General features: G+C 35.5%; 1 long non-coding RNA gene across 1 annotated transcript; it reads right to left on the bottom strand.

Moving 5' to 3' along the window:
* Window positions 1-21750: 21750 nt before the first annotated feature.
* LOC106019521 (uncharacterized) lies at window positions 21751-26235 on the bottom strand. Its single transcript, XR_001194404.4, has 4 exons — window positions 26096-26235; window positions 24799-24919; window positions 23070-23153; window positions 21751-22296 (listed from the first exon to the last, which is right to left on the bottom strand). It is a non-coding gene; the product is annotated as an uncharacterized lncRNA (long non-coding RNA).
* Between the last annotated feature and the right edge of the window lie 1567 nt (window positions 26236-27802).

Genomic DNA, 27802 nt, shown 5'->3' with positions numbered 1-27802 from the left:
ATCTACGTAACTTTAACATAAAGTCCACAGGATCACCCCTTTCCCTTGGGAGGTAAAAGGAACCATGAGACATAAATTATCCTGGAAAGCAGTGGAAATTGAGGGCTTTCTGTTTATGGACCTCATTTACTAGTCCCACCAGCAAGAGCACTGTAACCTCCATTTTTCTTGCCAAGCACTATTTGACACTTCACTCTTGTGTTCCTTCGCCTTCATTTTATCCACCATGGCAGTGGAGCAGATTTCCCTTGGAACTTAATAAAGAGAGTCAGTGAGAGGTCAGAAACTGTTTTCCACTCCTCACAATTCTGTTAAAGATACTATTTTCCTCTCTAGAAAAGCAATGATTAGTTAAGAAAACAGACAATCATCCCTGTACATTTGTTCCCATGACAAGACTTTTTGTCTATAAGTTTCCATTGTTGCAAGCATATTTTTTTCAGGGGTGATATATCATTAAATTAAAAGATTAGTAATAGTTTAAAAGTCAAAACCATTTCTCATACAGGCTATATGCATATTAACTATACTTTTGTATCCCACTGTACTAGGGATAACAGTTTTAGCAATCATAGAATTAACGTACTACTTGCCACCTAATCACAAAAAAAAAAAAGTAAAAAAAAAAAGTATCAGACTCATGATTACCTTAAATAATAAAAAAAATTCTAAGTGAACTACTTTAAAATATTGTGTGGATTTACAGACATACACTACTGTTCTCCCAGTTTCAGAAAGCAGAAGTGCGTTTACAGATATACATGAAATGGAACTTTCTTTGCTGAATTGCATGTAAGAGCCTTAACAACTGCATAAATGCCTAGAAACATGCTGAACCTCATTTACAAAATTCTAATATATCTAAAGAAATTCAAAGAACATAATTCAACTTTTTTAATAACTATGCCATCATTTAAAACAAAGGACCTTTTAAAACAAGGGTTCCTCCTTTTTACAAGGATTCTCCTCCCTGTTAGATTTAGGCAGTAATATCTCTGCTTCTGAAAACAGATCATCTAAAATTTATTATCCTAATCTACGTGGAGAGTCCTAATACCACAAATAAGCTGAATTGTAGTACTTTGAGGACATTGATAAATGGCAGTTGAAATGAAAGAAAGAGCAGACTGTACCAACTAAAACCTTATTAACACATTCTTTACTGCAAGCCAAAAAAGAGCTGAAAGATCTGATTATTATCTTCTTAGAAAGATCATAATGTGAGTTTCAGACTTCAGAACACTAAAATGTAGGCAAGGCTGTAGGACAACTCATCTCCTTGAACAGAAGCAGAACTAAAAGTCAAATAATCTTTATTTCAAAGCATAGTCCTTTGAAGACCAATGTTTATGAAGGGATGAACAGCTGAAGATGATCTTAGGGATCATAAACTGAATCCATGAAGGATCTAAGTGGTAAGTCAGGAACCTAAATCCTGCATTTATCTAAAGTCTTTCAGAAGTTCATACAATCACAGTCAAGGATCTACCAGTTTTTACTGACAATACACAGAAAAATCAAACTTGTGATCTAAAAAACTGCCTATATCATATGTCCGGTAGCAGCCTTAAATTTGGTGTTTTTAGACTTATCATGTCAGTAGGACTCATTTCAATATCTAGAGAATATTTGTCAAGATTATGATTTACATGCTTCTGCACCAGTTTATGTGGTTCAAATGAAAACATTTTTGATACACAAGATTTAGATGTGATCTATTTGTAGAAACTCTTGCAACATGAAAAATAAAAACTATTTTAGAATATGACACTATGCATAAAAGGACAGCTTTACATACAGGGGTATTGTAATAGAATCAGTTGTAATTTGGTAATATGCACTGAAATATTTTGTAAATTAGACAGAATTTCCACTTTAATTTTGAATAAATCAGTTTATGTGTACTTTTACATGTTTCCAAAAACACAGCTAGCTTTTCTTTTAGGTAGAAACCAACATGAGGTAAGCTAATAATCCTCATAAAGTGGGCACACTTAATGTGAAGGAGTTTCCCAGTAAAAACCTGATGCCAAATATTTGGCATACTGTTCCAGGAATAAACCCACAAAGATAAATTAATTTGCATAAAATTTAGTATAGATAACAAACATACTGCTCATCTTTTGCATAGTTTCCCTGCTACTGTTGTTTCTAGTAGCTTTCCTTATAGGGACTGAGCCTAGAGAGAAAAGTAAATCCTGACTCACATTACTCAACAATGATGACATTTTCTACAAGTCCTAGTGTTAGTAAACAGTGATCAACAAACTCTCATTCAAAATATACCTTTTGTTTTAGCTATGAATAGAGACACCAGACTGTCTACATCTCAGCTGTTTTAATTATTTTAAAATAGGAATTTAGGATTCTTGGAAGCCATTAAAAGTTTCAGCCACCTAGAGCTGCAATTGTAGAGCAAAACATCTTAATGGTTTGTTAAGAAACAGCTTTTGGCAACAGCATATCCTTTGATCTCAGTGTTTGCAGCAGGGAGGTTACTCACATTGTGGAATAATCAGATGGCAGGAACAAGATTAAAGCAGGAACAGAAAAGACACTGCAGAATTTTAGATCCAAGTGAATTTGACTTGAAAAGTATCTTGCAGATACAGAGAAGACCAAGTCCTTAGCTGTTGCTGATACCACTTTAAAGTGGCTCTATTGTCCTGGAACAAACCATGCTGATTTACATTAGCTGACAGGATAGTTCATCATTTTCCTTTCTGCAAAATTGTGCATATATATTAAGTTCATGCTTTTCTTTATGTTCACTGATTATTCAGTTCTAGCGGGGGAGGCGGGGGGGGGGGGGGGGGGGGGGGTTGGGCGATTTTGAGAGGCTTTGGCAAAAGCCAAATTAAATTTCTTTTTCTGAGCAGAGTCTGATGTCTGTGTGGGCTGGCCAGAACAGATGACATAATGAACGCAGCAGACCTCTGTTGGATTTCTGGCTACAATAGGCATCAAGTATATATATATATATAGATAGATAGATATAGATATAGATATAGATATAGATATAGATATAGATATAGATGATATAGATATAAACAAACAATCACAAACAAACAAAAAGCACAAACAAACAAACAAAAAGCACAAACAAGGAAATGTAGGAGACCCATGTGAAATGTTGCAGCCAGTCCCACCAACTTTAAAGTCTCAAGAAATCTGGATAGAAAGTTTAATATATAGGTCTAAATAAGTTGATGTTTTAAAATCTTTCCAGTTAATCTGTCATAGAAGACTAGTTATGAAATTGCAGGACAGAAAGTTCAGGAACTATATGTCCCCATGAAGAACTGGAACACTTCTGATGGATATGAAAAATCGAAAATACCAAATATGGGAACTCAGTTTAAGGCTGGAGGAACAATATTATTATGGAAAGAGACCGGGGATAATAATAATTATTATTATGAGAGACCAGGGACACAATGTGAGGTGGGGTGTTGTCAGGTGAAAGAGAAAGAGAGAGGAATCAGGGGCTGAGCAGCAATTTCTGAAATGAGTGAGGATAAAGAGTGCTCGAGTCAGAGAAATTTGAAATCAAGATAGAAAAAATGTTACTACAGAAAATTCACGTAAAACATGAAAAAAAAAAATAATAAAAAAAAGAAAAGAAATGATAGCAGGAGCCAGGAAAGTTATGTTAATTTAAAATAGACAGCCACAGTAAGGAAATAGTTATGTTTTCTCACAAACCTTGGGAACCAGATCAATCTAACAGGACAGTGGCATAGAAATTGACATAGATTTTGGCTGCCTGGAAAAAAAGAGCAGATGTTCTTGCTTATCCTATTGTTCCTTTTTTTTTTTTTCTTTCTTTTTTTTTACTTTTTTTTCTCCATTGAACAGATTTTGCTATTATGCTCATTTTAGCACCTGAAAGTAGAACACAGTTTAGTAAATACAGGTCTAATTCATTTGCAATGAAAGGCAGACTTATGCATATGGTTACTGGTTGCCACTATATTAAAAACAACTGATCAAAATAATCAAGCGGCTGCTGGTAAATTCAGCCTTCTATGAAATTTGTCCATTTATTACTATTAAATTATAAATGCAACAATAGAATATGATTGTTAACACATTGTTTAATGAATCATAAAAATCTAAAAACTATTGTGAGATTTACTAGAGATGTACAAATATTTTAAAAGTGTATAGAAATAAAAACAAACACAAACAGAAAATAAAAAACAAAAGTCTGGTAAAACTAGCTTCACATTTTATATGCATGCACCTGTGAATTTATTTATTATGTTGGCTGTCGAGTTCATATTTGCAAAGACTAGAGTTTAGTCTAAATCAGAGTTAAGTGTTCTTGCAGCTCTTGTAGCCAGATATTTAGGTATGAAGTTATCTTCAAGACATTGTAATTTGAAAAGGATAGAATGAGCAGGATGAAAAGAACTAAAGGACAGAGTTAGGTCATAAGGAAGATTTTGTTTCCTTCCTGCTTCTCTTTCATTCCACCATGGGAATCCCTAAATTATATTTCCTAAACCATGGAGAAGTCCTTTGAAGACAGTTGTAGGTGTTAAGGAGAAAGGCTGAACCATACTTCTCAAATGAGTTGCACTGTCACCACTTCCAAACAAAGGGTTGCAAAGAGGAAAGTAATTATCTGATCTCTGTGTCCATGCTGGCCATGGCAAGAAAGAATAGACCCAAAATTCAACAAGGAATATTCGTTCTCACTCATTAGATAATGAGTTTGGGGAAGTTAATAACCAGAAAAGATTGTCTAGGGAAATTTGGGGTATCTCATCTCTGGAGAATCTTCAGTCACAAGCCAAGCAAATATTTTCAGAAATAACACAGCTATCATATTTTGGGGCAAGGGACAGGCAGGATGATTTAAGTCTCCTTCCTAGTTTATTTTTCTGAGGCTATAACAGCTTGGATTTGTCCCTTGTACAGATAATACATGTATCTATTGTATTATTGGCTATAAAGCAATGCTACCTAATTTTCAATTGCTGAAGAAGATATGATTTTACAATATTTTAGCCTATGGAACAAGACCAGAAACTTTTTTGTTGTTGTTGTTGCTGTTGTTAATAATTTATTTATAATTTATATACACAAATCTCACTGACTGCAGTAAATTCCAGCTGAGGGACAAGAGTGGGTCTCTAAGTATTTTTGACATGAATGTATTTTCATGCAGTCTTCCCCCCACAAACTGAGAGTAAAAAACATGATAGATGCAAATAATAATGTTTGCTCAGAAAAGCAGGCAATAAACCTTTAAAAAATAATATCACTATAACCCTTAAATAGTAATTGTACTGCCTAAGGCATCTGATAAAGGATTCAAGTGTTCTTGCTATATTGTGACAGGCAGATGCATCAATCAAACTCCATAATGGACTAAATTGGGAAATAGGGTACTGGGAATAAACAGTTCTAAAAAGAGGTGAAACTTTGTGACAAGCAGCCTTAACAGACCAATCTTGATTCTAAACATAGAAGCAATTTTAGGGCTACTCTGGAGGCAAAGGACAATTATTGCCTAAACAAATAAACTACTGTCTCTGTACCTCAGGCATTCACTAAAGTTAGTTTGAAACAGTTTTGAGATCTGACTAGTGAAGTTCCAGGGACATTGGATCTTGACCCGTTAACTTTCTTTGAACTGTATATGGATATCCTCTTAGATAATTCATAAACTAAACTGGAGTAGAATGAGAAAACTGGAATGTGTTATGATTTTAGCACTAATTCTGCTGCCAACAAAAATACCTAGGTCTTAACTAAGATTGAGTATATGTCAGACCCTGAATTTGAATCTACGTGAACACTATACATTTAAAGTTCTTAAGTTCAATAAAAGACCTGAACTTCAGCTTCCATGTGGAGTGTTTATTTAAACTTGTATGTCAAGCTGGCAGTGATTTTCTTTTTTAAATAAATAAATAAATAAATAAATAAATAAAGTAGGGCTTATCTGTCCATTTATATTCTATAGTGCTGAATACATTGTACGTGAGCACGGAGTCTAGAGCCCATAGATTTGTGACTGCATTCATAGTTGCCCCATGTACTAAATGGTAGCAACATAAAATAGGAAAAAAAAAAAAATAAAAAAAATCCCAAGGGTTTTTGTGCATGGGCTGTGATTATTCAGACTCTGAGAGCAATTTTAAATGTCAAAAGGACTTATATATCTGAAATAGCTTAACCTCTATTTATGTCTTGTAGTCAAATTCTGCTCACACCCTACCCTTAGATTAGCTGAAGATATATATATATATATCTTCATATAAGTATTATATATATATATATATTGTATTATTCAGATAAAAATTCAAATACTGTTTACGTGAATATAATCAGCATGGCATTATGATTTGAATAAAGACTCGAAGCTAACACATAATCTTATTTGATCATGTTGCATGACCTCCCTGTGATTTTGCATCTAATGTGATTTTACTTCAAATACAAAGCTACATCAGCATGCATGGTGGAGTTCCAGTGGTATGATATCATGCTTTTGTATCTGAGAACAACCTGTTTAATATGCAGTTGCAGAGTTCTGATGCTCTTTATTGGAAGAATTTTAAATATATCCTCAATATACAGTCCCTATGCAATGCCATTTCCCATAGATATAGCATTAAGCTTTATGTGCTTAAAAATATAATATGGATAAAAAACAAAACAAAACAAAAAAAAAAACCAAGACCATGTCTCCCTTCTCTACCCCCTGAGCTATGGGTAGATTGCTTCTAGTTATTGAATTTATTTGGTTTTGGATTTTCTGGTTTCACACAATGGTGTTCTCTTGAAGGGTTTCTTCCTCCTTTGTGTTTGTTCTGGCAACAGTACCACAAACTCCTTTTTTCTTGTTTTTCTTAGCTACTTCCAGAGTTTCTTCTGTAATTCATAGAATCATTAGCATTGGAAAAGACCTCCAAGATCACCTGGCCCAACCATCACCCTACCACCAATGTCACCCACTAAACCGTGGCACCAGGTCCAACCTTTCCTTAACACCCCCAGAGATAGTGACTTCACCACTTCTACGAGCAACCCATCCTAATGCCTGACTACTCTTTCTGAGAAGAAATGTCTCCTAATTTCCAACCTAAACCTCCTCTGGTGAAACTTGAGGCCATTCCCTCTAGTCCTATCACAAGAGAAGAGGCCAACCCCCAGCACCCCAAAACCTCCTTTAAGGTAGTTGTAGAGAGCAATAAGGTGTCCCCTGAGCATCCTCTTCTTCAGGCTAAACAACCCCAGTTCCCTCAGCTGCTCCTCATAGGACTTGTGTTCCAGGCCCTTCATCAGAGATGCTTCCAACTATTTGCTCGCTTGTCACTGAGATATTATTTTTTTTAGTATTATTTAGTTTATAGTTATTTTTTAGTTTAGTTATTTTTTAGTATTATTTATTTATTATTTAGTATATTAGTATTTTATTTTTTTAAGTCAAATAATGCAATTTTCCTTTTATTTTATTCACTTTCAGGTTTGGTCAACTTTTATTTTCGTATCAGTATTCCTCTGACACTTCAGACCTACACCTTGCTACTGCTTATTCTTCCCATATATCTGATCATACTTTCTCTGTCATCATTTTGACAGCATAAAATTTATTAACATGACTATGCTGAGGGGACATCCTTAATAGGAATGAACACCTGATCTTTTTTTTTTTTTCTCTTTTTTTTTTAAATATATATATATTTTTTTTTAATTAAAAAAAAAAAGCTGTATACAGTGGTTTATATTTTTTTCCACTTCAGGAAATATCCACCCATATTAAAACTGGGAAGGATCATCACACAGCACCAGAATTAGGAAGCAGTAAAATTTCTAAGACTGGAAAAAGCAGCCATAGTAGATCAAAACAAGATCCATGTAACACAGTATCCTGTCTCCAACAGTGGCCAAAACCAGAACCCCCAAAGGAATATGAAAATGGGCAAGTCTAGGTGGTATTTCCCTCAAGTACTTTCTCAGTCATTTGTGGCTTACCAAGCAGCTCTGTTCAAAACATTTAACATTTTTAATAGAGGATATATCCAAGTTTTCACACAAAAAGTATCCAGTATTTAATGCAGTATTTTCCACATTGTTATAAAAAATGTTTTTAATGCACTTCTGATGTAATCTCCTATATTTAATTTTGCTATAAACACAAAAAGAAAAAAGCCAGCAACTCAAGGTAATTTATCTGTAGACTAAAACACTGTTTACTTTAATAAAACATACATATGACGTTTTCTAAATCCCATTACATATAGATGAGCAAAGCTTTTGTTAGACAAAGATTTGTTAGATTATGAAGGGGGTTTTGAACAGTTCAGAGATATTTCGAAATTAAGTTTTCATATGATGTTTTGATATTTACTTTCATAGTGTCTGAAGGTACAAAGGCTTATACCAATTGGAAAGAAAAAAAAAATATATTTCATGAGATTTTAAAGTCCTTTTGAGGGAAGTTAGGTTGGGTTTAGATGTTATTTCTAGTTACAATTGGTCCAATTTTATTCCCAGTATTCTGTTCTGGTTTTTAATCAGTTTTTAATCTGATTATAAGATACAACTATTATAAGCTACAACTCGTGAATTATTTTCTTAGTTGCAAGGACCCATGCTTCACAAAGAAACCAGCTGATGGTCTTTTTTTTTTTTTTTTCTGTATTTTATTCACAAACCTCTCTTCCAATTCTACAAACTTTGTACATAGTCCCTTCAGTTGACGTCTGGACAGCTGTACAAAAGCATGCCTCTCACTTATTTCACATTCAGACATTTCGGGGAGGTTTTCCCCCTTCATAAGCTTTACTATTTTAATCTATCTGCAAAAGACAATACAGTTTGAAGAACACCTCCATCTGTATCCACAGCCACCAAGTTAGCTATTGAAGAGGCCCCATCCTCCCTTAATAGGTATGTTCTTGCTAGGGGTATGGAGTAGGTGGCAAAGACAACACAACACCAAGAACCAGCTTCATTCTTCAGCAGAAAGAACAAAAAAGGAACTGTTAAAAGTTAGATTTTTTGTTTGTTTGTTTTTCACCTTGTCTACAAAACCCTTTTCCCTTCATACTCTCTCACTCCTGGCATAAACTCCCACTTTCGACAAAGAATAGCAGAAGTCTTAGAGGCAATTTGTGAATGAAGGAGGCCTCTCTATTTCCATCCAGCACATTCTCTGCATTGGTTGAAGAAGGGTTCCCAAACAACAACACGTACGAGTACCTAATTAATAAGCATATCAGAATGCAACTGCATAAAGGCAGAAAGGTGAAAATGGGTGCATAACAGTCTTAACTACTATATTTCCTGAATTTCCATTAGGTTGACTTCACAGTGTCAATGTTCTGTTACAGAAACTTTCAGGGGGTAGGATGCAAACTGAAAAAACAAAACAAAACAAAACAACAACAACAACAACAAAAAAAAAAACACAACAGCTGAACTATCCAACAGCAGCACTAGGGCCTCAAGAGCTACGGCATAATTACTTGAACCATGTAAGTGGGGAGTGACTGGTGACCCTTTTTCTGTATGCTTGTGTTGTCTCACTGGAGCAGGTACAGAGGTCTGCTGTGGGAAGGGAGTTCAAAAGTATGTGCAAAGTAAAGGAGCTTAGTAAACCCCAGAGTTCCATATTTCATGCCAGAATTGGTAGCTGAGCTGTAGGTGAAAGGTTTGTTGTCAGGGTATTGCTCGGGCTGCAGGGTGCCAGAGCCAGGGCCCATCCCACTGCCCCAGTCAGAGCCAGGCATCTGAGGGCACTGGGGAAGCTCTAGGTGCAGGCATCAGGCCTCCCTCTGGGAACAGGCCAAGGCCAAGGCCAGGCCAGGACATGGGCCTGTGGGGTTGTGTAGGGCTGGAGACCAGCCTTGCAGTGGTGTCACAGGGGTGGGGACTGATGGCCTCTGGGGGCTGAAATGGGGCCCTGGGCCCTGGGCAGGGTGGGGGGAGCCTCAGGGAGTAGTCAGGGCTGCTGGTGCCCTCATGGACATGACAGTTATTTTGCCTCCTACCCCAGCTGGTAAGCTGGGCAGCTCTTTTTCACTTCACCCACCCCTGGCCCTTCTCATCAAAACCTGCTGGCATTCATCTTCTTCCGTCCCTGCTCTGTTGTGCTACTTTTGTCCTGTTACCTTCTCAACTAACTCCTGTATTTCTTTACCCTGCTTTTCTTGCCCCCTTCTTCCCCATTTTTATCCAGTCATGGTGCTCCTTTCTTTCATTTCCTCTTCTCCCACCCTAGGTCCCTGTAAGCAATGTCAGAGAAAAACCCTGTTGGACTTGCAAGACCAAAACAAGAGCACTGATGATGCATACTCAGCTGTTGGTAATCTGATTTTTTTTTTTTTTTTTTTTTTTTTTTTTACCCTTAAACATTTTCCACCAGTTGTACAGACTGACCTGACTAACATCTTAATCCTGTTGCCAGACAGCTCAGTTCACTCATCTCTTACAAATTACTCAAGGCATAGTCACTCCTCTCTCAACTTTCATGGGGAGCCTTGGCCCTCTAAGGCTATGGTCTTGTTAGCAAATGGTAGGACCAAACAGGTATGGAGCTGTGGATCCAGGTAGTTAACACATACAAAGTTTATGCATTTTTGGAGAGTTTACCTCTGACTAGTTCTAGTCCAGGAAGTAAGGAGAGCCCTAAAAAAGCTGGGAAACTCTCCTTCAAGGAGGCACAGGCCCTTCACTTAATCTCTTTTAATTACTGGTGCCACATTTAAACTTTATATCTTCATCTAAGGGGGGGGGTGGGGGTGGGGGGAGGAAGGCTTGGAATGCACTTCAACAGCAGCAGAAGAAAGCAAAGAAAGCACTCAATTCCTGAATTCCTCCATTCATATGAGTATTAACAAGCCCCAGATTTAACCTCAGGTTGAAAAAAAGAGCAGAGAAAACCTGCCATTCTGCCCTTAAGTAATGGAATATTGGGGATGGAGGTGATAATAGAAAGCAGGCAGAGTGGAAAGTGGTTGAAAGCATTTGAGGGAGATCTGTAGGGCTGTGTACTGTGGTGAGAAAGTTCTTCTTTGCCTCCCTGATTCCAGCTTTCACCATATGCTCTTATTTTCTAGACACCTGACCTGAGTTTCTAAGGTTCACTTTGCTGAAGTGGTAAGTGCTCACAACTGCTCCTGAAGATGAAGGGAGCTCCTCTTTGGAGGTGCAAACTGCAATGAATGTCTTTTCCTTACCTTAAGAAACATGGAAAACTTCAGCTAGATTATTCTTATATGCAGTAGCTGTCCATACATTTTTCTTAAAACCAAATATGTGAGAACCAAAATATTTTAGTTTAGATAGTCAGACACAATATCTTAATGGATCTGTATTTATTTATTTATTTTTCTCCTTTCTTAATGTGTCTTTGTGGGCTGAAATCGGCAGCCGGCTATGTGTTCTTCAACACTGTAATCAGGCACTGTATAACAAATCAGTCTCTTTCTACTACTCTTGTTTTGCTCAGAAAGCCTGGGCTACAGAGGAGGATGGGAATATTAAGATTATGAACTACAGCTGCCTGAGGTAGAATGGTAGTATTTCATTACTGAAGCATTTTAATTGTGAGCCAAAATATTTCAGATTTTGTTTATTTTCAAAGTTAAAATTTTCCACTGTTTAATATCTTTAAATAGTTTTAAGGTTATGCAGTCTGAAAATGGCCCTCTATATCTCACACTGGACATCTAAAATTAATGAAGATATTTTTCTTTAGTATCCCCAAGGTACAGTTCCTAGTCTTAACAATAGACATAGTAATAGAACTTCACCATTAGGACAAATTTCAAAATGAAATTAATGTTAAAGCATGTGAATACTGAAGTATAAACTCTTTGAAGAACTGTTGTAAAAATAGGAGTGTGCTCAAATAAGATTGCTGGAGAATCATAATTCTGGAATAAAACAGGATTTTGGTTGGATTTTATATAGGCATTTAATTTATTAAATCTTTGTGTTCATATTGCAGACTCATCAAGATTTGGTGAAGCTACTGTAAAAGCATTGCAAATATCGACATAAATAAAAGCATGACTTCTGAAAGTATTGCACAACATCTTTATTCAGGAGTTCTCTTTTTAGTATGTATAAATGACGTTTTCTACATGTTCTTGTACTGAAACATAATTGTTACTCACATACACAGTACTACAGTATTTACTAACAGCAACTGTGACCTTTAGCAAACTGACCTTCACTGTTTGGTAGTGGTGGGGAGGAAGGAGAAACATTCTTATCAACTACAATTTTCAGCCTCTTTTAGTGATGTTGGGTCAGAAATATTCACATGTTGCTATTCTTTAGGATGTTAATCTGTCCACACTGAGGCAGTGTCAGATTTGGATGATATAGGAAAACACATTGTGTTCCTATGAGTTCATGGGCCATGTCATACCTGCTCATATGCAAGCAATGTAATCCACTCAAGATAATCACATCCTGATGACTCAGGAACTTTAATGTTTGGTGATGACATAGCTGTCAGCTTTGGAAATGTCATTGTTTTGTAATAGTAGTGCATGCTTATCTGCTACTATGGCATATTAATGACATGCTTTGCTTTATCAGAATTACCATAAGTGTGTCCACAAGGAATCTTTACTGTATATGTTTACAGTACTTGCTCCTTGTCAATTGGAGAAGACACTATGACTCAGTAGGCTCATGCACAGATTTTATAGGATGTCAGAACAAAATGATTTTTTTATTGAGGAAGGGTCAAACAAGTTGTGCTTTTTGTTGCGTAACACTAAACAATATAAGAAGCATGTTAAAAAAGCTTTGGGCTCTCACTAGAAGGCAAAGGCTAAGAGAAATGATTTAAAGCTACATTATCCTGTTTCTAATTCCTTTTCTTTCTTCCTGCGGAAATGTAATTGCAAGAGGCTGGGAGAAGGAATTGGAGCATTGGCTTCTATGTCAGCCTTGAAAAGAGTCATAAAGTCTCTTTTATGGGCTTCTTTCTAGCCTAGTTCTACTTTTCCAAATTAGAGGAGACAATATGACAATCTTAGCTAGCTCTGATCTTACATCTTAATTTGCAAACTCAGCAGCAATATCACTGTCCAACTTTACTGGTTATGAGGAAATATTCCTGAATTTAAACATTTTTCCATTGAACCACAGTAAAGGTCCTGTTTACAATTGTCTGCACATTGCTTTGAAGACTTCATACCCCCAAATTTAATAGGTTTTGATAATAAATATTGTGGATATCTAATGTCTGCCTTAGTTAATTTGTCTGTTAGATCCTAGATATAGAAGTCAAGTATGCAGCTGGAAGATTCAAACAATAAATTAATTGTGCTACATTTTTTTTTTTTGAATCAAACACAGCAAACATAGATGCTAGTAATATATAATTCTTCTAAGCATTTTAAGATTTCATTTTCTGCTAAGCTGCTGAAGACTGGCTCAGATTCTATCCACATTTTGAATAATTTTTAACTAATGTCTTTATGAACGAAAAGATCTTACAGTACTCTATATCATCTATTCCTTCACATTTCCTGGTATCACTTAATAAAATACTTGATGCTTCAGCATTCTGCTGCTGCTGTTGATGTACCTTGGTCATGACCTGGAAGGACCACCCACTCCTGTAAAAGAGAAGCTAAATCTGTCTCTATGGTAATTTGATTTTAGACCTCCTTTGAAGAAAAAGGACATGCATCTTTCAGTCAGCTTCAGTCTGGGCTGAGCTACTTCTGTGGTGCAGGTTTTGGTCTGCAGAAGCCATTTATAGCTGTGTGCATAAGGCAGAGGGTATTTTGTGTGTGTAGATGTGGATGAGAAGGAAACTTTTATTGGCACTTTTGCTTCTTTTCTACTTGAAGAAAACCCAAGTATTTTGCTAGCTATATTTGAAAAAATGCCTAAGAAAAACCAAAAGCATTAATTTTAGCCAAATAGAATCTTTAGTTAATGAGAAGTGATCGATTACTTTGAAGGGAAAAAAGGTAATATCCTATGACATATAAATCTAAATATATTGGTTAAAGATCTAAACCATTTTATTTGCCACAAAAGAAGCACTTGTAATTAGGAACCAAAAATGCAGTAAGCCAATGAAGAGAAAATAAATTTATTGAAGTGATTTTGCAAATCACAGTTAATTGAGCCACAAACAAAGCAGCAAATAAAGGAAATAATGTGGTAATTGGAACCCTCATCCCTTATTGGCATACATTATGGGTTGCTATCTTTTAGCAGTATTAAATCATTGCATGCGAATGTTGCCAAAAAAACTCTTCATTTCCTTTTAGTGACTTCTTACTGCCCTCAGTTGAAGTTTAATAGAAAAGGAAGGACATGATGTAGTTTTAATGACAGGAAACCCATGGCTTCCAAATGAATAAATTCCATCACTGGCTGCCACAAAGTGTGCTAATTATTTCCTTTGATAAATTAAAAGCCGTAAAAGTCCAAAGTATATAGCATGTGGTTTACAGTTATAGTCTGCCTGTCTGCATTATTGAAAGTTCATATAAACCTCATTATTTTAATTTAATAAACATTATAATTATTTTTTACACCAGTAGGCTGTATAGAAAGCATATGTTGAAGACAAGCTTCTCTGACAGAAGGTTAAATAGACGACAAACTGAATAAGCAAGGAACACGATGTGTAATGTTGTGATAGCCCATTTCTTATGATACCTTTCAATGAGCAGATGTTTATTTTTTTATCTTTCAAAAAAAGAAACTAGTGATTACTTTTATCCTGTAAATGAGGATTTCATTCTGCAAAATGGATTTTGATGAACTGTACAGTCCCTTGTGTTTCAGAATAGAGGCTGAAAACTTGGAAAAAAATGTACACAGGAAAAAGGAGATTTTATAATAAATATTGCAAGCCAAAATATATATATCTATATACCTATATATCTATATCTGAAGAAATGAAACAGATATCCAAGTGAAGTTCTAATAACCAGTGTTTGTTTGTTTGTTTATTTATTTTTTATCTCCCCCCAACCAAAGAGGAGGTCCTGAATATCTTTAATGATGATTATACTAATGAAGATCAGGCTGGCTCAGTACCTTATGGGATGAAGCCCTAAGCTTACTACAAAAAAAAAAAAAAAAACAAAAAAAAAAAAAACAAAAACTGAACAATGAGAAGCAAAAACTATTTATGGGTTATGAAAGTTCATCGTGGATTATTATTCTATAAAGTTTTAAAAGGTAAATACTTTCAGCTTAGCAGGACAAATCTAGTGAAAGAACTCTGTTCCACTGCCAAATCTTTTGCTATGTCCTGATCTAGTGCACCTGACTTCAAATATAAACTGTTTCAAACATACTTCTTAGAAAGAAAGAAAGAAAGAAAGAAAGAGGGAAGGGAAGGGAAGGGAAGGGAAGGGAAGGGAAGGGAAGGGAAGGGAAGGGAAGGGAAGGGAAGGGAAGGGAAGGGAAGGGAAGGGAAGGGAAGGGAAGGGAAGGGAAGGGAAGGGAAGGGAAGGGAAGGGAAGGGAAGGGAAGGGAAGGGAAGGGAAGGGAAGGGAAGGGAAAGAAGGGAAAGGAAAGGAAGGGAAAGGAAGGGAAAGGAAGGGAAAGGAAAGGAAAGGAAAGGAAAGGAAAGGAAAGGAAAGGAAAGGAAAGGAAAGGAAAGGAAAGGAAAGGAAAGGAAAGGAAAGGAAAGGAAAGGAAAGGAAAGGAAAGGAAAGGAAAGGAAAGGAAAGGAAAGGAAAGGAAAGGAAAGGAAAGGAAAGGAAAGGAAAGGAAAGAAAAGAAAAGAAAAGAAAAGAAAAGAAAAGAAAAGAAAAGAAAAGAAAAGAAAAGAAAAGAAAAGAAAAGAAAAGGAGAGAAAAGGAGAGAAAAGGAGAGAAAAGGAGAGAAAAGGAGAGAAAAGGAGAGAAAAGGAGAGAAAAGGAGAGAAAAGGAGAGAAAAGGAGAGAAAAGGAGAGAAAAGGAGAGAAAAGGAGAGAAAAGAAAAGGAGAGAAAAGAAAAGGAGAGAAAAGGAGAGAAAAGGAGAGAAAAGGAGAGAAAAGGAGAGAAAAGGAGAGAAAAGGAGAGAAAAGGAGAGAAAAGGAGAGAAAAGGAGAGAAAAGGAGAGAAAAGAAAAGAAAAGAAAAGAAAAGAAAAGAAAAGAAAAGAAAAGAAAGGAAAAGAAAAGAAAAGAAAAGAAAAGAAAAGAAAAGAAAAGAAAAGAAAAGAAAAGAAAAGAAAAGAAAAGAAAAGAAAAGAAAAGGAGAGAAAAGAAAAGGAGAGAAAAGAAGGAGAAAAACAAAAACAAAAACAAACAGAAAAAAAATAAAAAGAAATTAGCTAGGCTACATGACTAATTTTGCTAAATGTACTCATTCAGTAATGAGAATAGGAGTTTCTGGAGACATGAGAGAGGAATGGCGTGCCAGAATAGGATCACACAGCAGATATCTGGAACCAGCAGGAAGATGAACAGAACTAGGTCTGGCAGGACCAGAAAAAGGCTGAGGACAGGCAAACCATTTTGTCCTCTTTAATTCAAAATGCATGTTTTAAAAAGTAATCACAGATACTGACTAAAATTACACAAATTGGAACATAGGTCGGTGTAGTGTTTTTCCACTGGCAAAATATGTTGCAGAGGTGGGTAGGCACAAAGATTTGTGTCTTACTGACTGAGAAACTGCAGCTCCCAAATGACTAGATCAAAGTGTCTCCTCAAATGGATAATGCTACAGCTCAGATTGGGGAGCTTTTTTGTGCTACTCACTGGACTGTGTTGTCTCCCTAGCACAAATCAAACCCCGTTAAGCAGTACTGGCATCTTAGTTGGTCTGGCTTGCTTGTGCTGGAGAGTAGCTTTCCTGCAAATATGCAAGGAATATTGTGACCACTTGCTATGTATATCTGTGAACAATTAATTTAGTAGTTTAGTGAAAAATTAAGGATACATTTCCCTTGTTCTTAGAAGTATATGCTGGGACTTTATGAAGAAAATTCAGACGTGTGCTTAGAGGCCTGGTCAGTGGAATTGTATCTGGTTGCAATAGTGCTGATGTGGTGCTGTAATGACTTGAAGTATCAGCTGGAATTTCTAATTTTTTTTAAAGTGACTAACATTACACCATGTTACAGGGAAATGTCCTATTCCCTAGAAAGCAAAACAAAACAAAGAAAAATACCCAACAACAACAAAACAACAAAAAAACTTTATGAGAAAGTGACTACAACAAATTCTGAGAGAACTGGAATGTAAACATTTCTCTTCTATGAGCTGCTTTACCAGCTCTTTTCTATAATTTATTTTTTATGTGGTAACAAGAGAAAGGATTTTGAGGGAAATTGATAGGGTAAGAAGTTTCCTGAATCCTTTTTGCTGAAAGGGAGTTTGAAAGAGACCTGGGGGAGATGTTTTAATATTCTTGCAGATGTAATTGGTGTTGCAAGGAAACGTAGGAGGGTGAATTCTTCCACATTGCAACATACTGCAGCCTCAGGATTACTGAAACATAGAACTATACTTCCTAGTTGAAGCATATCTAGTTGCAAAGTCAATTGTAAATGCCAAATCTTTAGTAACACTTGCAAAAATATCACCAAAGAAAGGTATGCTCCATTTACACTATTCCTCTTTATTACTAAACCTATGAAAAAGAGAATAAAGGACAATAAATGGCTCCAGATCTTAGTGTTAAAAAAAAAAAAAAAAGACCCATTACAGGACTGTTTTGCCTGTTATATGGAATCTGGGAGACACAGACATTTCTTAATCCTTTATAGTCATGGTAGCACTTTGCTTTTAGTTATAAAGACGTATTAGTGTCTGCTTGGAAAATGCAAACATTTGTAATGCCCATGTAAAGGAATTTAGTTTGCTTGCTCTTCCTTTATCTTTTTTCATCTTTTTTTTCATCTTTTTTTTTTTTTCTTTTTTTTTTTAGTAGTGAGAGCAAGACAAGGTTACTGCTTATTTAGAGATTATTTGAGATTATTTACCTCATTGATTTTTCCTTCTGTCCTTATAACAAATCTGTTTGTAAACTGACAATGACTTGAATAAAAGCTAACTATGCTTTAACTATGCTTATTCTGATAGTATTTTACTTGGAATAACATATATATTATATAACTATTATATATAATATATATATATTTAATTAACACTGTTTTGAAGCTAGCTACAGAGACCTTAATATTTTTATATTAAGAGTTTTCTAGAGTTTTATATTAAGAGTTTTCTATGAAATCCTACTCCAACACCTGATTAATGTTAACTGCATGGAGCAGAAATATTTTTAAAACTTCATTCTCTCTTCACTATTTCTTTTCACAGCCATTCTTTAGTGTCTCAAATTTTATAGACATTTATTATTCATTTTCATTTCTATTATATATAGAGAGAGCTGTGTGAACAGACAGCATTCACACCACTTTCAGAAAAAGTGTTGTCTGTAAGTTGTATTCCCTTAGCATGTTGAATTTTAAGACAAATCTAGACTTCTTGCACAGTCTTATAGTTCAGAGTCAACCACAGCAGACATGATATTTAAGGAGCAGATAGAAGGGAGATGACGGGGTTGCTGTGAAAATTCTTCTCTCTTACCACTTGCCAGAGGTTAAGTAAAGCCCTAAGGGAGCTGGACAGGAGTATGATCAAATGGATAGTCTGTCACTTGCTTGCTTTACACTCAAAATCAAACAGGAGTTACCTCTTAGTGAAAAGTTATTTCACTTGACTACCAGAAACAGAAGGAGAAGGAGCAGTGTTTTTTTTTCCATACCTGCAGGAAGTCAGTGTAAGTGATGGTGATGAAATTCTCTCCTTTATTTTCCTAGGCTGTTTACAGCTCATGTAGTACAATACCACAGTATGTGTGAATGAAGATATGACACAAGATCTCACTGATGTTTTGGGGTAGTTTAAATGAATGTTAAAATGTTTTCTTTTGTTTAGTCACAAGAAAAGTTCTTGATTTTATGGCTATAAATCAAGCACTCTTCCATACTCTAAACATGTCACTGGCATTCCATGCAAAGTCAGGGCTTCTTAATTTCAGGTTAGGAGGAAGCAGCAATTTCTTTTCCTGGACAGTAGGACTACTTCAGCCTTAACCAGAGGAGAACAGAGCAGGGAGGCAGTGAGATTCTGGTGTGTTTTGTGACACAGGCCCACCTTCAAATTGCAGTATATATTTACACTGTTTTAAACTCATACCGTATATGTTATCTTTTGGTGATCTCTAACTTTGAGGAAAGAGAGGTTAATCTTTAATGGAGATCATGTTATTCCTGCTTCTTAACAACAGTGATCAGCTTGGTATCTTGATTACCATGGACATCTTTTGAATAATCTGAGTTTGATTTATCTAAATCCCATATGTATCAGTAGTGAGGTTGTGTTAGAACAGGAGCTTCAGGGTTGTCCAGGCTTCAAGTTAAAGAGAACTGAGATTTAGGACTTGCCTGCTCATCTAGCCAAGCCATATCATACAGTGGGGCAGCACATTTCTGGAAAGCTGCTCAAGCATGTCTCCTCCCTCAGTTTTCTTAAGAAGGTAGCACATGGGGCTCAGTCCTAGGAAATCTTCTGTGTGCAGCTCCTAAAGACCAGCCAGCTTTATACAGGGTTTTTCTTGGATTCTTTACCAGCTTTTCCTGAGAATTTGCTTAGCAGTTTACTTCTGAGGAAAATCTAATCCACCATCTGACTTGGGTCTGTGCAAAATGGCTGAGGCTCAGGAAGAGGGGGTTATTTTTAACTTGGTCTTTGAGTATTATTGCTGAATGAAAGAATAGGATGTATAGTTAGACACTATTTTCTCATTTCCAGATGCCACAGCCAACAAAGGTCGGTGTAGAAATGTAGTAGTAATTACCACTAGGAAAAAAAAAAAAAGGTTTGATGGCTGTGTTTGTCAAAACATGGAGTTTCTTATTGCCACAGAAGTTTTGTCTATTATTATCTGTTTTCTGTCCTTATCAAGTGAGTGAGCTACAATAATACTATGATATAATGTTTCTATTTCCATAAGCTGAAAGAAAAGCAAGAGGGTTAAATATCAAGTGTTTTGCTTGAAGCTCTAATTTGAAATCCCATCAGGGTCACTTGTTTACTAGCACTAATAGTTAACTAGTGCACAGCCTTTAAATTACTGCTTATTACAGCTCTGCTGTTCACACCACTCTGCTTAAGGACCTGTCATCATTTCCAGTGAAAAATTCTTTTTTTCAGAGGCTTGTGACTTTGTCCTGAATATTTTCTCTGAAACTTGCTAAATGTCATCTCAGAAACAGATCATTTTCTTTATTGCAGACTTCTCTACTTGGGGAATAAATCAGCTTTTAAACGATTTTGAACATAAGAAGTGTTCAAAAAAGTGCTGACTGAAGTGTTTCCCCATGTCCATAGCCTAATGCATTTAAAATAATGGAAATTAGAAGGATTCTGGGGCTGTGGGCTAAGCGGAAATATAGCGAAAAGAATGAGTGCAAAAGTTCTTCAGTGTTTTATAATTTTACAGTGAGTTCCATCTTGGAGGTTGTCAGGTTGCAAACTTCTAGCTTTTGCAAAATATCACAGAGGCTTTGACTGCTAAAACTCCAGTTTGCTTCAGTACTTTGATACTTCAAGTTACTCCCTTGTTTGACATTTTTATTCCCACCTATTAGATCTAACTACATTTGATCTGAGGTGACTTGGGTTTGATTCCTGGCTGCGCCTAGATCTTTTTTGTAGCTTCTGACATGTTATGGAGACAAACCTGTGTCTCATTGCCCCTTCAGAAATACCCACACACATACCCTGTAACCCCTACTGCCTGGTAAGTTAGTAAGGAGGCAAGTGCTACTTCAAGACCTCAGGCTTCAGTGTAATAAGTCGCACTCAGAATGCTCAATCTGAAGTGCTACTAAGGGGGAATTTTCTCTTGCCTTTCAAAGAACGTTTTTTTATTCCTTCCCTTGCTACTGATCATTAATCAATAAATGTACTTTTATTTATTTCTTTATAGTTTTAAAATTTAACAACATGTGTACCTGGACTCAACATTTTAAATGTTGCTAAATTTCATTTATTTTTTTTTTTTCAGTTTGATTTAGCTGAATTCATGACAAATCAAATTTGTGTCTTTGTTGGCAGGTGTTACACTGTACTAAAAGTGGGCAGATAGATTCAAGCTTTCAAAAATAAATACTGCTGTGATAAAACTGATGTTTCCAAAACTGATGCATTGTGCTCAAGCACATGTACAAAGAATGCTGTTTTGGAGAAAAACAAACAAACAAACAAACAAAATCTGTTAAATCTGTAAATCTACCTGTCAGGAAATAGCTAAGTATGCAACCCCTAAGGGTAACTTCACCTCCATAGTTTGGGATGCAAGTAAGTATCATTTTATCTAAGCATTTCACAAAAGATTTAAACAAGTTACTGGAGTAATTATTTAAGCAAGTGCAGCAAATAATCACTAAGAAAGTTGGGGGAAATTATAGTGTGAAGCAAGGCTTAAGGGAAAGCAAATATGACTGTTTTAAAAACAGCTTCCATACCTAATTGGAATTGATAGATATGCTAGGGAAGGCAAGGTCAGATTCAAATTGGGAGAGTAAGAAAAGACTGAGCTGGCATGGCAGGCTTCCATTTTGTCCATCACCCTGAATATATGTGTTTTGTTTTGTTTTGACATTCGGGCCATTGCAGGAACAGGAAGGGAAATGTGCAGATTTCAAGAGAGATTTATTATTTTTTATGCAATAAGATATGCAAGAAATAGTAAGTGGGAAATACACAATGTTTTTTCCAAGTTATCCGTACAGTCTTTCAAGGGAGACACTCCACACTTGCAGTAAATGATAGTTTTAATGAATGAAGCTTATTGTGGATCAAATGTGCAGTTATTAAAGCTGAAAATTTGAATTTAAATGGATTGCAGTGATGTTGCAGTAATAGCTTAAAAGGAGAGGGTGAATGAGCATTTTAAGTTAAAGATGCTCTGAAGTGCCAGACCTATGGGAGGTGAAGAACTCTATCGTTCACCCACAGTATAAACCAGGATTACAGGAATATTATTATTTTAACCCCTTGGCTGCTTCATGAACATCTGTGTAGAATTCATCCACTGCCTTCTGAACACATCACGCACACTCATGTCTCCACAGATCTGAGTGCAATGCTAACAACATTGATTCATTGTTGTGGTGATTATACTCAATGCAGAAAAAAATTAACCTTGAAAAACAGTAAATTTACTTTCCTTCAAAATCTTTGTACCACATACAGATGTTAATTATTTCCTATACTATTTCTGTCGGTTAGGTGAAGGATCCATGTGTGCCTTCCATGACCCCAGCTAGGTAGTTAGCTGCAACAGAGAAACAGGACTTCAGAGGGAGTTGCTAACCTTCACTGAATAGCCTGTCAGCTAGAGAATGATACAAAGCACCTTCAAAAGGTCCCCTAAGTAATGAGCACTAAGGAGGGTTATAATGGGCCCATCATTAGCTTCAGCTAATATTTTGACCTAATGCCCACATATACTACAGGTGTCATGCAGGGCCACCATAGGATTAATCTCCAGGATGTTTTGTGGTTATATGATGACAACACTTTTCTTCAGCATATTCCCAGCTTGTAAGCCTTTATATGCATTTTATATAATGCACGTACATTACAACTTCTTGCTTATATTTATTATTTTTTTTCATCCTCAGTTACTTATGATGACCAATGAGTCAAGTACATACCCATACAAAAGAGAAAAATAAGTGGCAAGGCACTAAAAGCTAACAAGGATGTAACAAAATACAAATACACCAGGGAAACTGGTTTTTCCTCCTCTTGCTGTGTGTTTTTTCCTTCCACTGATTTAATCTTGGTACTGCTTACAACTGTGAAAAGGATCAAGACTCGTGCCCTTCACTTCTGTGTAGGCTTTTATAGATATTCTGTAAACTCATCTCCTGCCTTCAGTGACGGTCTTTATTTTATTATAAATAGTTTATTTTGGTCTTTCCATCCGTGTATCTGTTTTCAACTTTATCAAACTTATTCACTTATTCACTCAAGATGTTAGTCATTCTTGCCTTTGTTCTTGATAGTTAAGGATTCTAACCATTACAGTTGTTAAAGACTCACCTTCTCAGATTTTATATTTTTCCTTGCTTTCTTGTTAGTTGTTTCTTTTTATCACTTCCTAAAGAACAGCAGTCACTTTGTAAGCTGAAACGAGTGAATGCTAATATTATTCATATTTCTCAGCCACATTTAGGAAAAAAAAAATCATATGATTCCAGTTGTCTGCACTCCTCTCCACATGGTGTAGACAGTTATATATTATTAACCTATGCAGTCAAGCTGCTGAGCGAATTTCATGTGACTATAATCTGGCAGTCATAGTGTAGAATGCATCAATTATAAAAAGACAATTCAAACACATTTGCCAAGTAATACCAAATACACATCAGAATTTTATGATCAGTTCATTTAGTAACAGGATATTTAATATAATAAGGAGGCAATCTTTAACTGATAAGTATCTGCTTTTGATTTTTTTTACACACATACATAACACACCCCAGTAAGATTTTGTATTCTCTTATCACTTGTATTAAAAACACGCACACCCAAAATGCTGGGTATTTAAACTTACCCTCCCCCCAACAAAAAACACACACAGAAAAACTACCAAAGAATATGAGCTCATGTTCCAACATCGGTTTATTGAAGCAAAAACTTCTAAACTTATTATTATTTTTTATTATTATTATTATTATTATTATTTTTTACAAATGACACAAACTGGGCTACAGTTTCAATTTATCTTTTAAAATGAAAGCTTACTCTCAAATTATCTACATTTTCATGTAGACTATTTTAAATTAAATAACCGTAGATGAACACAGGGTACATTTTGTTTTCCTGCAGGAATTTATCAAGAGACAATAATGTAATTCATAGGGAAACACTAGATGTCAGTTTAAAATTAGGATTACCAAAGTTTACTGCATTTTTGAATACCTTTACAATTAACATTTAGGTTAGCTCCATGTTTGATGCTGGAATACTTGCTAAAAGTGGATTCTAAATAGCCCTGCCAATTTAGATTATTAACTTATTAAAGGCCCTATTATTCTGAGAAGTTGAATAATGTTAAACTCTAAAAGACCATTGCAAATAATTTCATTCATTGAGAGATGGCACTTACCAGAGAAGAGAAAAGAAAGTATTTTGGATGACATTTAACTTGACTTCATTTGGGCACAAGACCTTGAAATTCTCATAGCTTACTGAGTACAAATTAATGTTTTGTTAATGTTTTATTTTTTTTTTTCTTTTTTTCCTTCTTTTTTTTTTTTTCCCCTTTCTTAATTGAGTTATTTTCAGAGACATTCAAGCACTCTCAGTGCAGTCTTTTTTCTTTAAAAAAAATAATCAAAAGAATGAAAACTTTTCTTGAGACCAAGCTATTCAGTGCTTAAAATGATAAAATCTGGTCAATCCATGTTTGTTGTTTTTTTCTCTATAGCCACTAAAAATAAATCCTTCAGGAGAACATTTCTTTAGGTCACTTTTTCATTATTTCCAGAGGCAAAAGCTGGCAAGGCAATTTATAATTCAATTTTTGCTAAATCCACAACACCTAATATATATGTCAGGCATTTCAACGGCAGGGTACTTTGGGGATAGGTGATAAATTGTACTGATTATAAGTGCAAGCTGTTCTTCCAAAACATCATATCAAAAAGAAGGCAAGTATTATTAGGAGAATGTAATGTATCTTTAGAATGTCCAGAAACATAAGAGATAATCACTTCATGTAAATATATTCTCCCTTGAGTTTTACAGCTAAATATTAAGGTCTTACCATGTTTTTGATATCACTCATCTGGAGGGAGGGACCATCATGGGTTGGTAGTCTTTCAGCAGCCGCATAGCTCTTAGGCCTGCAATAATTCATTTCTCCCAAAAAGGGCTTACTATGAAACCTGAAACATGGTCATAATAATTTTCTGACTATGTTGGGGTATGTGAAAAGTATAAATATTATTTTATCATATAATCTCCCCTGATCTTTTAAACATCCTTTCAATGTTTCCATGTATTTTCCTGTGAGATACATGAGATAACTGTTTATCGATACCACTGAGCACTAACAAAAAGCTCTTCAAATTCAGCTTGAATGTCAACCTAATGTGAAACCAGGGAAAAAGACAATGTGTCTTGGGATCTTTACTCTTAGTTTCTGCTTTTTTAAAAGTAAAACTTCATGGAAAAAATACATTAATCTTACAAAGATGAAATTGATATATCAAGTACAAACAGTGAGAACCAAAAAGTAGTTAAATGAAATTGGATAGTTAAGGTTAGCCAGCACAATGCAAACCTTTTCACCTCTATGTTGTTGGTCTGAATTTAGCTTGGCTGGTTTTGACTTAACTGCTCTGCAGATGCTCCTTGTTTGTCTTGCCAACCATAATCTGTATCCTGCTCAGACTCTCTGAGGAGCTGACTGTTTTTGTGTCCATGGTATTGATTTAGGACCCATCCTATTCTATCATCCTGTTTTAGGCATATTTCCTTCTCTTCAGCATCTCAGGAAATTATTTCCTTGCTTTAAGAGTGGGCAACCTTTATTCATTTTTCTAAAAGACCTAAAATTAATATTAAAGGCAAGAAAAGCAAATAAAAACAAATTATATATCTAATATTAGGTAAAGTCTCAGTAATAAAAGCAATAAGGCTTAAAGTAGGAAAAGATGGTTCAAACAACTGTTTTGTCCAGCTTCTATTGGTTACTTTTATTTCTCATTTTCTTCCAAACTGTGTCCTATGCCTTCTTAAATGTTTTTCTGGTAATATCTGAAATACACTCAAGTCAGTATTCCAGGTAGTAAAAATGCTTCCTGTCAAATGCTTTTCAATCATATTTTTCTACTAGAATCTTGATTTTGCTTTGCATCCACAATTTAATCAATTCTTTGTAGAGGAAGGAGAATTTCCACTGTAAAACAGAAGTTCCCTCTGAGTTGCTACCAGCTCAGAAAAAAAATAAAAATAAATCAATAGGTTGTTAACTTTCTCAACAGCATGTTTCAAAATTTTGAAAACATCAATCTTCTTTCATATTTTTAATGAAAATATTTTGTACATTTTAGTATTACCTGACTCCATCAGCCTGCTTTTAAAGCCTGCTGAGCCTTGCATAAAACAATACTGCAGTAAAAATGAGGACTGAAAGTGAAGGAAGGAAAAAAAACACTACTCTCCTTCTGAAAGAGACTTTCAGACCAGCAGCTTAAGCGAAATTAATGCAGAGAAGATATTTTTCCCTCTTTTGCAGCAATAACTACCCACACCTGATAAATACTCCCCCTCCCAAACCCACCTGCCAACTCTTAGTTTTGTCTTTTTTGTAGCACCTAAACTCATTTAATGAAGAAGATGAACAAAAGTGGAAAACAAATGATTACTCATGAGCCAGACCAGCTTAGTGTGCACACTTGTCTGAAAGACTGATGAGATAATACCTGCAAAAGAATGGTCTGCTCTGACAGGAAAAGGAGAACCAATGTATCCAGAACACCCAATAGCTCATCTGGCAGTAAACGAGGGGTCAAAATGTCAATCTTCCAGTCCTGCCCCTTGTGGTGTTAGAAATCTATTAAAGTACTAACATCTATTCAATCGTATTATAGGCATTTTACTAACATGGATGGAAAATTAAAAATAGATGGAGGTACAGAAAACAAACAGGTATTCTTAAAGGAAAAATGAAACACAGTTGGTGAAAGTTGGAAAAATGCACTAGAAAAAAAAGTCAGTGAGAAATATAGAAACTAACATAAGGCAGGGAGAGGTGCTTGAAGATAGATGAAGAAATAGCAAAAAAAAAAATAAAACAAGGAAGAATCATGAAGGTGTTTACTGTCTTATTTTAGTCTTTCCCTTGGAGATTGAAAAATAATTTCTTAAAAAATGTGGTAAGTGTGGCTGAGAATTGCCTGCTTGTGATTGATGATACCAGGCAGGCATGGTTTCTGTTTGGCTACAATTCTTGGGCACAGAAGAACACTGTATTATAATACCCTGCTAGATAAAGACATGCTGAAATTCGTAAGGCTGTTAGTTGAACCTAATCTCACGCTGGCAAAAGCTGTTACTACAGCAAGCCAGATTGAATCAGCTATTAATAATGCAAAGATGTCATTGCTTCCCAAAAGAGATTCTTAGCACAGCTTGTAGAAGAGATTAATAATATTCATGTTATTAGAAGCAGACCTAAACAGAGACATTGTCTACTGTGTGAGTAGAAAGGCTTTTCTATTACCTAAATGGCTTTTGAAAGACTAAAGAAAGGACCCAGGCTGTAGGAGTTAAATTACCTCATATTTTCCTCTCAATTTTCCATTAAAATTTAAAATTTGGGTTTTCATTTAGATAAAATTCTTATGGATACATCTTGGCTTTGAACAACATAGTGGAGAAGCAGGTAATTTTTTTAGAGTGAATGTTTACTTTAGGACATATTTGCTTATGCCCTGATGACACATTAATGGGCTTGTTAGAGACCCTATGACTTTAATGGGCCAGGATTGAGGCTGGTGTGTAAATATCGTCAAGCCAGGGTAAAAAACATAGTTTTCAACCTTCTGAAATAAGAGAAGACTTTTGGTGCAGATATCAAAGTTATGACTTTACATTGTTCCTTCTTATCTCCCTAGATTTTCTTTATTTATTTCCAGGGTTTATTAGTTAACCTGTGGATTTTGGAGACAGTATCTTACACTTTCTACTCTTGTGAGTGAATTTCTGCATGAAAAATTTGAACCACTGTCATAGTGTTTCTAAGTGGAAAGGGTTGAGGAAGA

Source organism: Anas platyrhynchos, chromosome 4 (genome assembly GCF_047663525.1).
Source record: "Anas platyrhynchos isolate ZD024472 breed Pekin duck chromosome 4, IASCAAS_PekinDuck_T2T, whole genome shotgun sequence".
NCBI classification, from domain to species: domain Eukaryota; kingdom Metazoa; phylum Chordata; class Aves; order Anseriformes; family Anatidae; genus Anas; species Anas platyrhynchos.
Note: the sequence above shows the minus strand (reverse complement) of the source record. Positions and strands in the feature narration are given on the sequence as shown.